Below are 17,159 nucleotides of genomic sequence, written 5' to 3'. Positions count from 1 at the left end.
CAAGGTGTATTTAGAAGAGCAAAGAAGAGAATTTATCAGTCTAAGACAGAGGCAATTGTCAGTGGTTGAGTATGAGCATGAGTTTGTCAGACTTAGCCGATATGGGAGGGAGATAGTCCCTACAGAGGCAGAGAGGTGCAGAAGGTTTGAAGAAGGGCTCAATGACAATATCAAAGTCATGATCACAGCATTGGAGATTACAGATTTTGCTAAGCTAGTGGATGTTGCATCAAAAGTGGAAAGGGTCCGAATAAATGAACAAAATAGAAGGGAAAGACAGCAGAAGAGGGGTCCCAGTCAGTCCAGTACATTTTCTGCTCCCAGTAAGAAGAGTAAGGGTCCTCCTGCTCAGGGTTTAGGACAACCACAGGGTCAAGGTCAGTCTCAGGGGCCCAGACCACAATTCACACCAAGGAAAGGCTAGTCCACACCATCAGTGGGCAGCTTTCTAGGGACAGTGTTTAGGGGACCAATCCCAGCATCTTCTGCCTGTCAGTACTGCCAGAAGTGGCATAAGGGGGACTATTGGTGAGTGACCGGTGCATGCTTATGGTGTGGATCTACAGAACATTAGATCAAGAATTGTCCGAAGAGGACTACCATAGTTGCTCTAACACAAGCTGATAGACCTGCTCTTGCACCACAAAGGGGTAGGAAGCCCGGTAAATCTGAGGTAATTGGTCCATCACTGAGGCCTACATCCGAGTCAGCTGAGAGGCCAGACACTAGAGTACCTGCTAGGGCCTATGCCATCAGAGCTTAGGAAGAACAAGATGCCCCGGATGTCATCAGGGGTACATTTTCCCTCTACAACACTTCTGTGCATGTATTGGTGGATCCAGGATCCACTCATTCCTACATTTGCATCTAACTACCCATAGAGAGGGGAGTTCCAGTAGAGGAGAGTGATCAAGACATTCTGGTCACAAATCCACTAGGCCACAGTGTGGTAGTGAATAAAGTGTATAAAGGTTGCCCATTGAGGATTCAGGGGTATGAAATCTTGGCAGACCCAATTGAATTGTGTGACACCCCTTACCCGTCTACAGTGTAGCCGAGCAAGCTATGCCACACGGTGTACCGGCACACTCTATTTTATCTTAATGAATTTTCATCATAATTTTGAATATAACTTGTGAAATATAATTTATTTAAGTCATTTATTGAAATTATAATTTATTTGAGGTTCCAAAAATTTTAAAGAAAATCCGGCAGAGTACCGGCTAAAAATGGAGAAAACAGTTCTTCGGAACCTGTGAAAAACACTTCCAATAGCCATGTTCAATCATTCTCAAACTCCAATATCAAAATCTCATCAATATTTCTCAATTTCAGTTCTCAATCATCCATCACATGTGATAATCAGGTATAAATCACAATTAGATATTTACTTTTCCATTCACAAATACAATTTTCATAATTTACATAAACATCAAAATACATTACACAAGTTCAGCTACATATGAGAAAATAAAAAAAAATTGTTACAAAATGCCAAAATGACACTTAGTGTCCTACCAATGCACTGCAGGTGACGAGGTGACACGGACACTATGCAGAACTGCAGGATGGACTCACCCAGTCTGCGGTCTACTGGGCTCACGATCAGTATCTCCAGTACCTACGCGTGGCAAAAGCAACGCGCTAAGCAATAATGCTTAGTGGTGCAATAATAAAATAAATGAAAATAGCAGAAAATGAATATGTAGTGAATGTATATGTTTTATTTGTTTGGTATTGGTATATCCATTATATTCATTAATTTTGTTCACTTTCATTCATTTGGTTGCCCAAGTAACCTATACTGAACGACTGGACTGGATAACGGGTAAACTGGCATTGGGTATCTAGTGCCTCGGGCCGTCACACCATTGGTCACATATGCATCTCCCGGTGTGCAATAGAATAGCTAATAAGCTGTAAATACATCAGGCACAAGGCCAAATCTCAATACAAGGTCAGAATGGCTAAAAGCCATAAATCACAGAATGGCATATTGCCATGTGTAGTACTGCTAACTGAACCCTATTGGCATGCCAAACTATCCAAACCAATCTTGTTAGGTATACTAGGGCATTTGGAACTTTTAAATTCTTTACTTTGTGAATTTCAAGTTTCAGTGTCACTATTCACCTCTTTGGTCAACAAAAATGTTGACTTTTAGGTAGAAATTAGGTACATTGGTTTTGGCTCCCAACATACCACATTTTGTATTTAAAACTTGTTGGAATTGGTCACCATTACCATTTCTAACTTAAAACCAAGAGGGCAGAAATTTTAGTTTTTGAAGCCTATGTTTACTGTTCTATTAAGCACTGTTACAGTGGGAATTTGGAGAAATGGCAAACATGAAAGTTGTTCCTTATTTTGTCTAGTTGAATTTCGTTTTTTGAATCACTCCATTTGGAGTTTTGTAGCTCCAGATATGGTCCAAAAACCACAGCTGGCCGGATTTCCAAAACTGCAGAATTACCAAATCTACAGTACCATAAACAGTGACTGTGATTGCCATTTGGGTTAGGTTCTGGCCATAATTTGGGGTAGGTTTCTTCATGAAAGTTGTTTGTCTAGGTCTTAACTTGTTTCTGTAAAAATTTCAGGTCAATTGAACATATCTACATTGATTTATGGCCAAATGAACAGTTACTGTTCATTTGGTCATTTCTGCAGGTGCTGTTGCAGGGTATCCGGATTGGGGCCAATTTTTGGTCCACTTGCTTTGGTCTTTTGGGCATGGTTTCTTCAGCAAAAATGTGCCATTATAAGCCTAGTTTCATGTCCAATTGGCCAAACACCAATTGGACCTACACAGCCAAAGATATGGCTGTCCAAGTGGGCTGGAATCTCAGCCACTCTGCTGCTGTCCCTAGGCAGCCTACACATTCACTTTGCCATGCTATATTTCAGTCCAAATTGTGGTCAACTTACCTAAAATGGTCACTAATTGACCATTAAAATGTTCTCTAACAATTTCCTAAGCCAAGTCAAATTTTCACTTCTCAAAACCCTAGTTTTCATTATAAGTTTTCACAATATACCTTAATTACTAACTCATTCACTATACATGTGTCTATATACCTTAAACATCATTTTAAGTCCAATCTAAGTCCATTAAAACACTCATTCCTATTCCTGAAATAGGGCTGCTGAAATCCATGTACACATGCACATGAGTTTTTGTCCATTTAAATTACAATTTCTTACTAAATTCAAGTCCTTAATCATGAAAGTAAAGAGGTTTAGGTATATAGATGCACTAACCTTTAAGTGGCAGAATTTTCCCAAAGCTTAACTTCACTTTCCTTCCCTTTCTAGGCTGCCAAACACTTTTCCAAGATGAGTGGACAAGTTTTAATGAAAGGGGTTTAGGGTTTAGTAGTGGAAACAAAGGAGAAAGGAAGCTTTTGGTTTAACATCAATGGAGGGAGAAGAGGAAGAAGTTTCGGCTGGTGAAAGGGGAGAGGATGGCTGATGGCATTTTTAATTCCTTTGGTCTATTTTTGGTCTCTTTTATTGGTTAACTAATTGGTTGTTTGAATGCAATTGGTTGTAACTTTTAATGACATCACATTATGTCATAATTTGCTTTTTATTTCATTTTTCTTTTCTTTTCATCACTACTCATTTTTAATTCAATTTTTGGTAATGTTTATTCATATTTTATGTTATAATAATTATTTACTCGACTGGACAAGTCGGCCAAAAATCATCTATGAAGGCGAAATGACCAAAATGCCCTCCGTTTGGCTTAACGGGTCAAAATTGTCTGTACCGATTGAAAACTTTTTCTAAATATTTTCTTGGCATTTTAATGCCATAGGAACCTCAATGACCCTTCTCTGGAGTCCCAAAAATTATTTTATGGATTTTTACCCGGGTCTAGGGCTCCTAGTTGCGAGAACCGCAACTTCCCTTTGGTTACCCATCGCTTGGGCACCGGCTCATTTAACTTAGTTGTATTTTATTTCTAAAATTTTTACTAAATTTTTCTTATCAATATTTGAGTTATTTATGGTTCCTCACTTTAGTTTAAATATTTTTCCGAACATTCTAGCTATTCGGACCGACACCGGTCACCGGAACAGTAGAATGTACGGAGTTACTTCCGGGAGTGTGTTACAACTCTTCACCTCTAATTTAAATTTTGTCCTCGAAATTTACCTGATGCAAACAGTTGAGGGAACTGTTGCCTCATCGTCTCTTCACTTTCCCAAGTTGCCTCCTCGGTGTTGTGGTGCCTCCAAAGCACTTTCACCAATGGAATCTGCTTATTCCTCAACTCTTTCACTTCCCGAGCTAGGATCCGTAGAGGTTCTTCTTCATATGTCAAATATGGTTTTATTTCAATTTCTTCCTTGGAGATGACATGTGAAGGATCTGAGCGGTATCTTCTAAGCATGGACATGTGGAACACATTGTGGATCTTGTCCAGCTCTGGTGGTAAAGCTAGCCTATAGGCCACTGGTCCCACACGTTCAATGATTTCATATGGGCCAATGAACCTAGGGCTCAACTTACCTTTTTTTCCAAACCTCAATACCTTCTTCCATGGTGACACCTTGAGGAACACTTTGTCGCCAACCGCATATTCTATTTCTTTTCTCTTCAGGTCGGCATAAGATTTACATGCATCGAGGCAACCTTCAGATTGGCTTTAATTAGTTTCACTTTCTCCTCAGTCTGTTTCACCAGGTCTGGCCCCACCAGTTTGTCTTCACCCAATTCAGTCCAGCACACTGGAGTTCGACATTTCCTCCCATACAGTGCTTTATATGGGGCCATTTGAATGCTAGCTTGGTAGCTATTGTTGTATGCAAATTCTGCCAGTGGGAGGTATCTATCCCAACTTCCCTCAAACTCAATGACACAACTCCTCAGCATATCCTCAAGGACCTGACATATATTTCATGTTATTATTATCATTTTAATTCAATATTTGTATCAATTACACTGGTTTTAATTGTTTACCTGGATTACTCTTTCTGATTGCCCATCCGTCTGAGGATGGAAAGCTGTGCTGAAGTGGAGTTGTGTACCCAAGGACTCATGCAACTTCTTCCAAAATCTCGATGTAAACCTTGGGTCTCGATCAGATATGATGGAAAGTGGAATTCCATGCGATCTAACTATCTCTCGATATACACCGCTAACTTCTCCGGAGTAGTCGGTTCTAATCGGCGAGAAAGTGTCTTGACTTTGTCAATCTATCAACTATCACCCATCTTGCATCATGTTTCTTCCGGTGAGAGGTAGACCACTTACAAAATCCATGGTGACCGATCCCATTTCCATTCGGTATGCGTATAGGTCAGTAGCAAACCCGATGGAACTTGATGTTCGCCTTGACTTGGCGACATGTCAAGCATTTAGTCACATAGTCGGCTATGTCCTTCTTCATACCAAGCCACCAATCTGAAGCTTGGATCATGATACATTTTGTACTTCACAGGTGCATAGCATAAACAACGGCATGTGCCTCTTCGAATCATCGGCTTTCAATTCCCCATCATCTGGTACACATAGTCTTCCTTTGTAGTACAGACACCCATCTGCTTTCACCTCATAGTCAGTTGCTTTTCCTTCTGAAATTTTTCTCATAATAGCCATTAACTTTTTATCTGCCTTTTGCCTATCTAAAATCTGCTGTAGCAGGTTTGGCCTCATTTGCAACTCAGCCAAAATAGCTCCATCTCGAACTAAAGATAGACGGGCATTCAGTGATCTCAAGGCTGTCATGGATTTTCTGCTCAAAGCATCAGCAACTACATTTGCCTTCCCAGGATGGTAGTCAATCACACAATCATAGTCCTTCAGGAACTCAATCCATCGCCTCTGTCTAAGGTTGAGCTCCTTCTGAGTTGGCAAATATTTCAGGCTTTTGTGGTCTGTGTAAATGTAACACTTTTCACCATACAAGTAATGCCTCCATATCTTCAGTGCGAAGATAATTGCTGCAAGCTCTAGATCATGGGTAGGATAGTTCTGTTCATGTGGCCTTAGCTACCTGGAAGCATAGGCAATCACCTTTCCCTCTTGCATCAATACACACCCTAACCCATTATGTGAGGCATCACTATAGACCACAAAATCCTTTCCTGACACTGGCTGTGTTAACACTGGTGCCTCTGTCAACATAGCCTTCAACTTCTCAAAACTGGTCTGACACTTGTCATTCCAGTCAAATCTAACATTCTTGTGTAACAACTTGGTCATTGGAGTAGCTATTAAGGAAAATCCCTTCACAAATCTCCTATAATACCCAGCTAGCCCCAAGAAGCTTCTGACCTCAGTTTTATTCCTGGGAGGCTTCCATTCCATCACTGCTTCTATTTTCTTGGGATCCACCCTAATCCCATCAACTGACACTATGTGTCCAAGGAATGCAATCTCATTCAACCAAAAGTCACAGTTGGACAACTAAGCATACAGCTTCTTTTCTCTCAGGGTTTGCAGAACAATTCTCAAATGCTCATCATGTTCTTCACTGGTCTTGGAATACACCAAAATATCATCAATAAAGACCACTACGAACCGATCTAGGTATGGATGGAAGATACGGTTCATAAGGTCCATGAATACCGCTGGTGCATTTGTTAGGCCAAAGGGCATTACCAGGAACTCATAATGCCCATATTGGGTCCTGAATGCAGTCTTGGGCACATCTACATCCTTCACCCTCAACTGATGATACCCTGATCTGAGATCAATTTTGGAAAATACTCCTGCTCCCTTCAACTGATCAAACAGATCATCAATTCTAGGCAATGGATATTTATTCTTCACAGTGACTTTATTCAACTGCCGGTAATCGATGCAAAGCCTCAAAGTCCCATCCTTCTTCTTTACAAATAGCACTGGAGCTCCCCATGGTGACACACTGGGGCGTATGAACCCCTTATCAAGCAACTCTTGCAACTGAGTTTTCAACTCCCTCAATTTAGTGGGTGCCATCCTATAAGGAGCAATGGAAATGGGTGCTGTACCCGGCAGTGTCTCAATAGCAAATTCAACTTCCCTTTCTGGTGGTAAACCAGGTAACTCTTTAGGAAATACCTCTGGGAAGTCTCTTACTGTGGGTATATCACTTAGGTTTGGCTTAGCCTGCCTAGTATCCATCACATGTGCTAGGTAAGCTTCACAGCCTTTTCTCATCATTCTTCTTGCAACTGTGGCTGAGATGACATTGGACAAGAAATCTGTCCTTTCCCCCACAACTGTGATCTCATTACCCTCAGAAGTTTTCAAAGAAATTCTCTTCAATTTGCAATCAACTATTGCCTGATGACGTGACAACCAGTCCATTCCCAAAATCACGTCAAACTCGTGGAAGGGCAACTCAATCAGGTCTGCCAAGAATTCATACCCCTGAATCCTTAACGGGCAACCCTTGTATACTTTGTTCACCACTACACTGTGGCCCAATGGATTAGTGACCAGAATGTCTTGGTCACTCTCCCCTACTAGTATCCCCCTTTCTATGGGTAAGTTGATGCAGATGTACGAATGAGTGGATCCTGGATCCACCAATGCATGCACAGGTGTATTGTAGAGGGAGAACGTACCCCTGATGACGTCCGGGGCATCTTGCTCCTCCTGAGCTCTCAGGGCATAAGCTCTGGCAGGTGGTCTATTATCTGGCCTCTCTGCTGGCTCAGATGCAGGCCTCTGTGATGGTCCCACTGCGTCAGATTTGCCAGATTTCCTACCCCTTTGTGGTGCAGGAGCAGGTCTGTCTGCTTGTGTTGGAGCAGCTGTAGTAGTTCTGCATGGACAGTTCTTCAACTGATGCTCTATTGACCCACACCTTAAGCAGGCACCAGTCACTCTCCAACACTCCCCCTTATGCCATTTCAAACAGTGTGGACATGCAAAAGATGCTGGGGCTGGTCCCCTGAACCCCATCCCTGGAGAGCTGCCCACTGATGGTGTGGACTGGCCTCTCCTAGGGGTAAACTGTGGCCTGGGCCCCTGAGACTGACCCTGACCTTGTGGCTGACCTGAACTCTGTGCAGATGGACCCTTGAACTTCTTCCCAAATGCAGGAGATGAACTAGACTGACCCGGGCCCCTCTTCTGCTGTCTATCCCTTCTGGTCTGCTCACTGATTCTTACTTTTTCAACCTTTATTGCAGCTTCCACTAACTTGGTAAATTCAGTGATTCCCAAGGCAGTGAGCTGGATCTTTATGTTGTCATTTAGTCCCTCTTCAAATCTCTTGCACCTTTCAGCTTCATTAGGGACTATCTCCCTTCCGTAGTTGTTCAATCTAACGAATTCCTTTTCATACTCGGCCACTGACAGCTGTCTCTGCCTCAGATTAATGAATTCCCTTCTTCTCTCTTCTAGGTATACAGTACCCACATATTTCTTCTTAAATTCAGAGAGAAAGAAGTCCCAAGTGACTATTTCTCGTCAGACTTTCATGGACACGATCCCACCATTCATATGCATCGTCTTGCAACAGGGATATGGCAGCCTCTAGGTTTTGCTCTGGGGTGCAGTGGAGTTGTTTTAGAACTCTGCCCGTTCTGTTCAACCAATTCTCGGCTGCAACAGACTCATCTTCTCTCTTACCGAAAAAGTCCACTGCTCCAAACTTTCTTAGCCTTTCCAGGTGTGATTTCTCCTGTGGAGATGGAGGTGGTGGTGGTGGTGCTGGAATTACTCCGGCCATTTGTCTAAAGAAATCGGCCATTTGCTGGAACATGGCCTGTGGAGGCTGAGCTTGAGCTGGTGGAGTAGGTTCTCCCCTACCCCCAGTCTCAGCTGCTGCAGGTGCAGCATGACTTTCCACTTCCTCCTCGACTGCTCTCTGTGATGAAGGGTCCATATCCTATTCAAAATAAGAAAGACAAACAGATCTGCATTAGTGTCACCTCGACTCTTACAAATGCAATGCATGGTATGGACTCAATCTAGGCCCAGAAACGCCTAAACCTGATATCACTAAATGTGACACCCCTTACCCGTCTACAGTGTAGCCGAGCAAGCTATGCCACACGGTGTACCGGCACACTCAATTTTATCTTAATTAATTTTCATCATAATTTTGAATATAACTTGTGAAATATAATTTATTTAAGTCATTTATTGAAATTATAATTTATTTGAGGTTTCGAAAATTTTAAAGAAAATCCGGCAGAGTATCGGCTAAAAATGGAGAAAACAGTTCTTCGGAACCTGTGAAAAACACTTCCAATAGCCATGTTCAATCATTCTCAAACTCCAATATCAAAATCTCATCAATATTTCTCAATTTCAGTTCTCAATCATCCATCACATGTGATAATCAGGTATAAATCACAATTAGATATTTACTTTTCCATTCACAAATACAATTTTCATAATTTACATAAACATCAAAATACATTACACAAGTTCAGCTACATATGAGAAAATAAAAAAAATTTATTACAAAATGCCAAAATGACACCTAGTGTCCTACCAATGCACTGCTGGTGACGAGGTGACACGAACACTGTGCAGAACTGCAGGATGGACTCACCCAGTCTGCGGTCTACTGGGCTCACGATCAGTATCTCCAGTACCTACGCGTGGCAAAAGCAACGCGCTAAGCAATAATGCTTAGTGGTGCAATAATAAAATAAATGAAAATAGCAGAAAATGAATATGTAGTGAATGTATATGTTTTATTTGTTTGGTATTGGTATATCCATTATATTCATTAATTTTGTTCACTTTCATTCATTTGGTTGCCCAAGTAACCTATCTTTGAGCATCGGATGGATAATCGTAACCGCATTGGGTATCTAGTACCTCGGCCGTCACACCATCGGTCACATATGCATCTCCCGTGTGCAGTAAGAGCTAACAAAGTCAGAATACATCAGGCACAAGGCCAAATCTCAATACAAGGTCAGAATGGCTAAAAGCCATAAATCACAGAATGGCATATTGCCATGTGCAGTACTATTAACTGAACCCTATTGGCATGCCAAACTATCCAAACCAATCTTGTTAGGTATATAGGGCATTTGGAACTTTTAAATTCTTTACTTTGTGAATTTCAAGTTTCGGTGTCACTATTCACCTCTTTGGTCAAGAAAAATGTTGACTTTTAGGTAGAAATTAGGTACATTGGTTTTGGCACTCCCAACATACCACATTTTGTACTTAAAACTTGTTGGAATTGGTCACCATTACTATTTCTAACTTAAAACCAAGAGGGCAGAAATTTCAATTTTTGAAGCCTATGTTTACTGTTCTATTAAGCACTGTTACAGTGGGAATTTGGAGAAATAGAAAACATGAAAGTTGTTCCTTATTTTGTCTAATTGAATTTCTTTTTTTGAATCACTCCATTTGGAGTTTTGTAGCTCCAGATATGGTCCATAAACCACAGCTGGCCGGATTTCCAAAACTGCAGAATTACCAAATCTACAGTACCATGAACATTGACTGTGATTGCCATTTGGCTTAGGTTCTGGCCATAATTTGGGGTAGGTTTCTTCATGAAAGTTGTTTTTCTAGGTCTTAACTTGTTTCTGTAAAAATTTTAGGTCAATTGACCATATCTACAGTGATTTATGGCCAAATGAACAGTTACTGTTCATTTGGTCATTTCTGCAGGTGCTGTTGCAGGGTATCCGGATTGGGACCAACTTTTGGTCCACTTGCTTTGGTCTTTTGGGCATGGTTTCTTCAGAAAAAATGTGCCATTATAAGCCTTGTTTCATGTCCAATTGGCCAAACACCAATTGGACCTACACAACCAAAGATATGGCTGTCCAAGTGGGCTGGAATCTCAGCCACTCTGTTGCTGTCCCTAGGCAGCCTACACATTCACTTTGCCATGCTATATTTCAGTCCAAATTGTAGTCAACTTACCTAAAATGGTCACTAATTGACCATTAAAATGTTCTCTAACAATTTCCTAAGCCAAGTCAAATTTTCACTTCTCAAAACCCTAGTTTTCATTATAAGTTTTCACAATATACCTTAATTACTAACTCATTCACTATACATGTGTATATATACCTTAAACATCATTTTAAGTCCACTCTAAGTCCATTAAAACACTCATTCCTATTCCTGCAATAGGGCTGCCGAAATCCAAGTACACATGCACATGAGTTTTTGTCCATTTAAATTACAATTTCTTACTAAATTCAAGTCCTTAATCATGAAAGTAAAGAGGTTTAGGTATATAGATGCAATAACCTTTAAGTGGCAGAATTTTCCCAAAGCTTAACTTCACTTTCCTTCCCTTTCTAGGCTGCCAAACACTTTCCCAAGATGAGTGGACAAGTTTTAATGAAAGGGGTTTAGGGTTTAGTAGTGGAAACAAAGGAGAAAGGAAGCTTTTGGTTTAACATCAATGGAGGGAGAAGAGGAAGAAGTTTCGGCTGGTGAAAGGGGAGAGGATGGCTGATGGCATTTTTAATTCCTTTGGTCTATTTTTGGTCTCTTTTATTGGTTAACTAATTGGTTGTTTGAATGCAATTGGTTGTAACTTTTAATGACATCACATTATGTCATAATTTGCTTTTTATTTCATTTTTCTTTTCTTTTCATCACTACTCATTTTTAATTCAATTTTTGGTAATGTTTATTCATATTTTATGTTATAATAATTATTTACTCGACTGGACAAGTCGGCCAAAAATCACCTCTGAAGGCGAAATGACCAAAATGCCCTCCGTTTGGCTTAACGGGTCAAAATTGTCTGTACCGATTGAAAAATTTTTCTAAATATTTTCTTGGCATTCTAATGCCATAGGAACCTCAACGACCCTTCTCTGGAGTCCCAAAAATTATTTTATGAATTTTTACCCGGGTCTAGGGCTCCTAGTTGCGAGAACCGCAACTTCCCTTTGGTTACCCATCGCTTGGGCACCGGCTCATTTAACTTAGTTGTATTTTATTTCTAAAATTTTTACTAAATTTTTCTTATCAATATTTGAGTTATTTATGATTCCTCACTTTAGTTTAAATATTTTTCCAAACGTTCTAGCTGTCCGGACCGACACCGGTCACCGGAACAGTAGAATGTACTGAGTTGCTATCGGGAGGGTGTTACAAATTGCCCTTCCACGAGTTTGACGTGATTTTGGGAATGGATTGGTTGTCACGTCATCAGGCAATAGTTAATTGCAAATTGAAGAGGATTTCTCTGAAAACTTCTGAGGGTAATGAGATCACTATTGTGGGTGAAAGAACATATTTTCTGTCCAATGTTATCTCAGCCACAGTTGCAAGAAGATTGATGAGAAAAGCAGGCTAAGCCAAACCTGGGTGATATACCCATAGTAAGAGACTTCCCAGATGTATTTCCTAAAGAGTTGTCTGGTTTACCACCAGAAAGGGAAGTTGAGTTTGCTATTGAGGTAATGCCGGGTACAGCACCAATTTCTATTACTCCTTATAGGATGGCACCCACTGAATTGAAGGAGTTGAAAATTCAGTTGCAGGAGTTACTCAATAAGGGGTTCATATGCCCCAGTGTGTCACCATGGGGAGCTCCGGTGCTGTTTGTGAAGAAGCAGGATGGAACTTTGAGATTGTGTATTGATTACCGGCAGTTGAACAAGGTAACTGTAAAGAATAAATATGCATTGCCCAGAATTGATGTTCTGTTTGATCAGTTGAAGGGAGCTGGTGTATTTTAAAAAATTGATCTCAGATCAGGGTATCATCAGTTGAGGGTAAAGGATGCAGATGTGTCAAAAACTGCATTCAGAACCTGGTATGGGCATTATGAATTTTTAGTGATGCCGTTTGGGTTAACAAATGCACCAGCCGCATTTATGGAGCTTATGAACTGTATCTTCCATCCATACTTAGATTGGTTTGTAGTGGTCTTTATTGATGATATTCTGGTGTATTCCAAGACCAGGAAAGAACATGATGAACATTTAAGGATTGTTCTGCAAACCCTGCGAGAAAAGAGGCTGTATGCTAAGCTGTCGAAGTGTGACTTCTAGATGAGTGAAATCTCCTTTCTTCGACACATAGTATCAGTTAAGGGGATTAGAGTAGATCCCAAAAAGATAGAAGCAGTGATGGAATGGAAGCCTCCCAGAAATACAACTGAGGTCAGAAGTTTCTTGGGGCTAGCTGGGTATTACAGAAGATTTGTGAAGGGGTTCTCTCTTATAGCTGCTCCAATGACCAAGTTATTGCACAAGAATGTGAAATTTGGTTGGAACGACAAGTGCCAAGCCAGTTTTGAGAGGCTAAAGGCTCTGTTGATAGAAGCACCAGTGTTAACACAGCCAGTGTCGGGAAAAGACTTTGTGGTCTACAGTGATGCCTCACATAATGGGCTAGGGTGTGTATTGATGCAAGAGGGGAAAGTGGTCACCTATGCTTCCAGGCAGTTAAGGTCACATGAACAGAACTACCCTACTCATTACCTAGAGTTAGCAACAATTATCTTCGCACTGAAGATGTGGAGGCATTATTTATATGGTGAAAAATACTACATCTATACAGACCACAAGAGTCTAAAATATTTGCCAACCCAGAAGGAGCTCAATCTTAAACAGAGGCGATGGATTGAGTTCCTCACGGACTATGATTGTGTGATAGATTATCATCCTGGGAAGGCAAATGTAGTTGCTGATGCTTTAAGTAGGAAGTCCATCACGGCTTTAAGATCACTAAATGCCCGTCTGTCTTTAGCTCAAGATGGAGCTATTTTGGCTGAGTTACAAGTGAAGCCAACCCTACTACAGCAGATACAAGATGGGTAGAGGGCAGATGAAAAATTAACAGCCATTATGGGTAAAATTTTAGAGGGAAAGGAAACTGAATATGAGATGAAAACATATGGGTGTCTATACTACAGAGGAAGAGTGTGTGTACTAGATGATTTGGAACTGAAGACTAGTATTCTGAAAGAAGCACACACTAGTGTTTATGCTATGCACCCAGGAAGCACGGAAATGTATAATGATTTGAAGCCTCATTATTGGTGGCCTAGTATGAAGAAGGATATAGCTGACTATGTGACTAAGTGTTTGACATGTCAGCAAGTTAAAGCAGAACATCAAGTTCCATCTGGATTGCTATAGCCTATAAGCATACCTGAATGGAAATGGGACTGAGTCACTATGGATTTTGTTAGTGGTCTACCTCTCACCCAAAGGAAGCATGATGCAATGTCGGTGATAGTTGATAGATTGACGAAGTCAGCATATTTTCTGCCAGTTAGGACTGACTACTCACTAGAGAAGCTAGCAGAATTGTATATCAGTGAGATAGTTAGACTACATGGAATCCCACTTACCATCATATCTGATCGAGACTCAAGGTTTACATTGAGATTCTGGAAAAAGTTGTAAGAAGCCTTGGGCACACAACTCCGTTTTAGCACGGCTTTTCATCCTTAGACGGATGGACAGTTAGAACGAGTAATTCAAGTAAACCTAAGAACTAATTGAATTTTCATAGTTAATAAATTGAAATGATAGTAACAATGTGAATTATGTGATAGATCCTGGAGGATATGCTAAGGATTTGTGTTATTGAGTTTGAGGGGAGTTGGGATAGATATCTCCCACTGGCAGAATTCGCATACAACAATAGCTACCAAGCTAGTGTTCAAATGGCTCCATATGAAGCACTGTATGAGAGGAAATGTAGAACCCCAGTGTGTTGGACTGAATTGTGCGAAGATAAGCTGGTAGGACCAGACCTGGTGAAACAGACTGAGGAGAAAGTGAAGATAATCAAAGCTAACTTGAAGATTGCCTCAGATAGACAGAAATCTTATGCTGACTTGAAGAGAAAAGAAATAGAGTATGTAGTTGGCGATAAAGTGTTTCTCAAAGTCTCACCGCGGAAGAAAGTACTGAGGTTTGGGAGAAAGGGTAAGCTAAGCCCTAGGTTCATTGGCCCATATGAAGTTATTAAATGTGTGGGACCAGTGGCCTATCGGCTAGCTTTACCACTAGAACTGGATAAACTTCATAATGTATTCCATGTTTCTATGCTGAGAAGATATCGCTCAGACCCTTCACATGTCATTTCCATGGAAGAGATTGAAATCCAACCAGACTTGACATATACAGAAGAACCTATACAGATCCTAGCTCGAGAAGTGAAGGAACTGAGAAATAAACAAATTCCACTGGTGAAAGTGCTTTGGAGGCACCACAACACTGAAGAGGCAACTTGGAAAAGTGAAGAGATGATGAGGCAACCGTTTCCTCAACTGTTTTCATCAGGTAAATTTCGAGGACGAAATTTTTATTAGAGGGGAAGAGTTGTAACATCCTCACTTTAGGTAGTCCATACAGTCTACTGTTCCAGTGACCAATATCGATCCGGGCAGCTAGAATGTTTGAAATTATAAATAGACTAGAGTGAGGAGTTATAAAGAAACTAAATAATGCTCATAAAAGTCAAGGAAAAATTTTAGAAACCAAATACACTAAGGTTAAACGAGCCGAAACCCCAGGGATGAGTAACCCGAAGGGGAAGTGACGGTGAAGGCCGTTAGCAACCCTAGACCCGGGGGAAAATTATAAAATAATTATTGGGACTCCAGAGAAGGGTCATTAAGGTTCTTATGGAATTAGAATGCCAACAAAATACTTAGAAAATTTTTTCTATCGGTACACATAATTTTAGCTCGTTAAGCCAAACGGAGGGCATTTTGGTCATTTCATCTTCAGAGATGATTTTTGGCCAACTTGTCCAGTTAAATAAATAATTTATATAACATAAAATATGAATAAATATTGTTAAAAATTTAATTAAAATTAAATAGACAAGAAATGGAGAGAAAATGAAAGAAAATGGAATTATGACATCATCATGATGTCATTAAAATTCTCCCAACCAATTCAATGTTGACACATGGAATAAGCTTATTTAAAAGAGACAAAATGGGCTGAAAAATGAAAAAAAATTAGAACTCTTTCTTCTACCTTCTTCCTTGCCTTCGCCTTCCCTCCATAGCCACCCATTTTCAAGCTTTTGAAAGCTTGATTTTCCTAGCTCTCACCCCACTAAACCCTATATTCCCAACACCAAAAAGTATTCTTGCATCTTGGTGAGTCTTTTGGGAGAAAAAAGAAAAGGAAAACAAGAACTCTAGCAAGTGGGAAATCTCACTCCATTAGAGGTTTGTGACCTAACCTTAGTTTTCACTTTAAATTCATGTTAAGGACTAAGAATGAGTGCAATTTACAAAGAAAATTTGTTGAATACCATTTGCATGCCAACCCATAATTTCAGCAGCCTTGGTTAGGGTAAGATGGTGATGATTTTTATGGAGCTAAAAGGGTAGTGTGGCTGCCCACAATATGTATTTCTTAAGTGGATTGATGAAATGAAATGATAAATGCATGATTTGTAATGTTTGAGTTAGGGTTTGGGGTGAAAAATGAGACTTTAATCATGTGATGATGAAAGTAGGTTATAATGGTCAATTAGTGACCATTTGGTTTTGTTTGAATAAAAAATGAAGTGAATTGTGTAGTGGGATTTAAATTTGGTGTGGCTGCCCTTGGTGACCTGCAGGACTGGGCATGAGTCCAGCAGGTTTGGGCTGCAATAACTAGAATTGTAGAGGTTCAATAGGTGCAAGGCCAATTGGACATGAAACTAGACACATAATGGCACAACTTTGGTGAAGAAACCATGCCGAGAAAACCAAACCATGTTGACCAAAAGATTGCCCTAATCCGGGTGACCTGCATTCTGCTTGGGCAAAATGACCAAATGAATAGTATTTGGGCATTTGGCCATAACTCAATGTAGAAAGGTCTAATTAATCTGAAATTTTACCAGCAACAAGCTTAGATATAGACCAACAACTTTCATGAAGAAACCTAACCCAAATTATGACCATAACATATTCAAAAAGTGACCTGAATTCACTGCTCCTAACACTGCAGATTTGGTCAGTCCAGAAATTCTGGAAAAATCATAATCCGGCCAGTTATGGTTTTTAGGCTATAACTTGAGCTAAAAAACTCCAAATGGAGTGATTCAAAAAAGGAAATGCAACTAGACAAAATAAGGAACAACTCTCATGTTGATCATTTTGCTAAATTCCCACTGCAAAAATAACTAATGGAACAGTAAACCCAAAGCTTGAAAACTGAAAATTCTATCCAATTAACATTAAGCTTAGAAATGGTATTGGCAACCAATACCAACAATTTTAAAATGAAAAATGTGGTATG

This window comes from Hevea brasiliensis, chromosome 4 (genome assembly GCF_030052815.1).
Source record: "Hevea brasiliensis isolate MT/VB/25A 57/8 chromosome 4, ASM3005281v1, whole genome shotgun sequence".
NCBI classification, from domain to species: Eukaryota; Viridiplantae; Streptophyta; class Magnoliopsida; order Malpighiales; family Euphorbiaceae; genus Hevea; species Hevea brasiliensis.
This window is presented reverse-complemented; position numbering follows the sequence as displayed.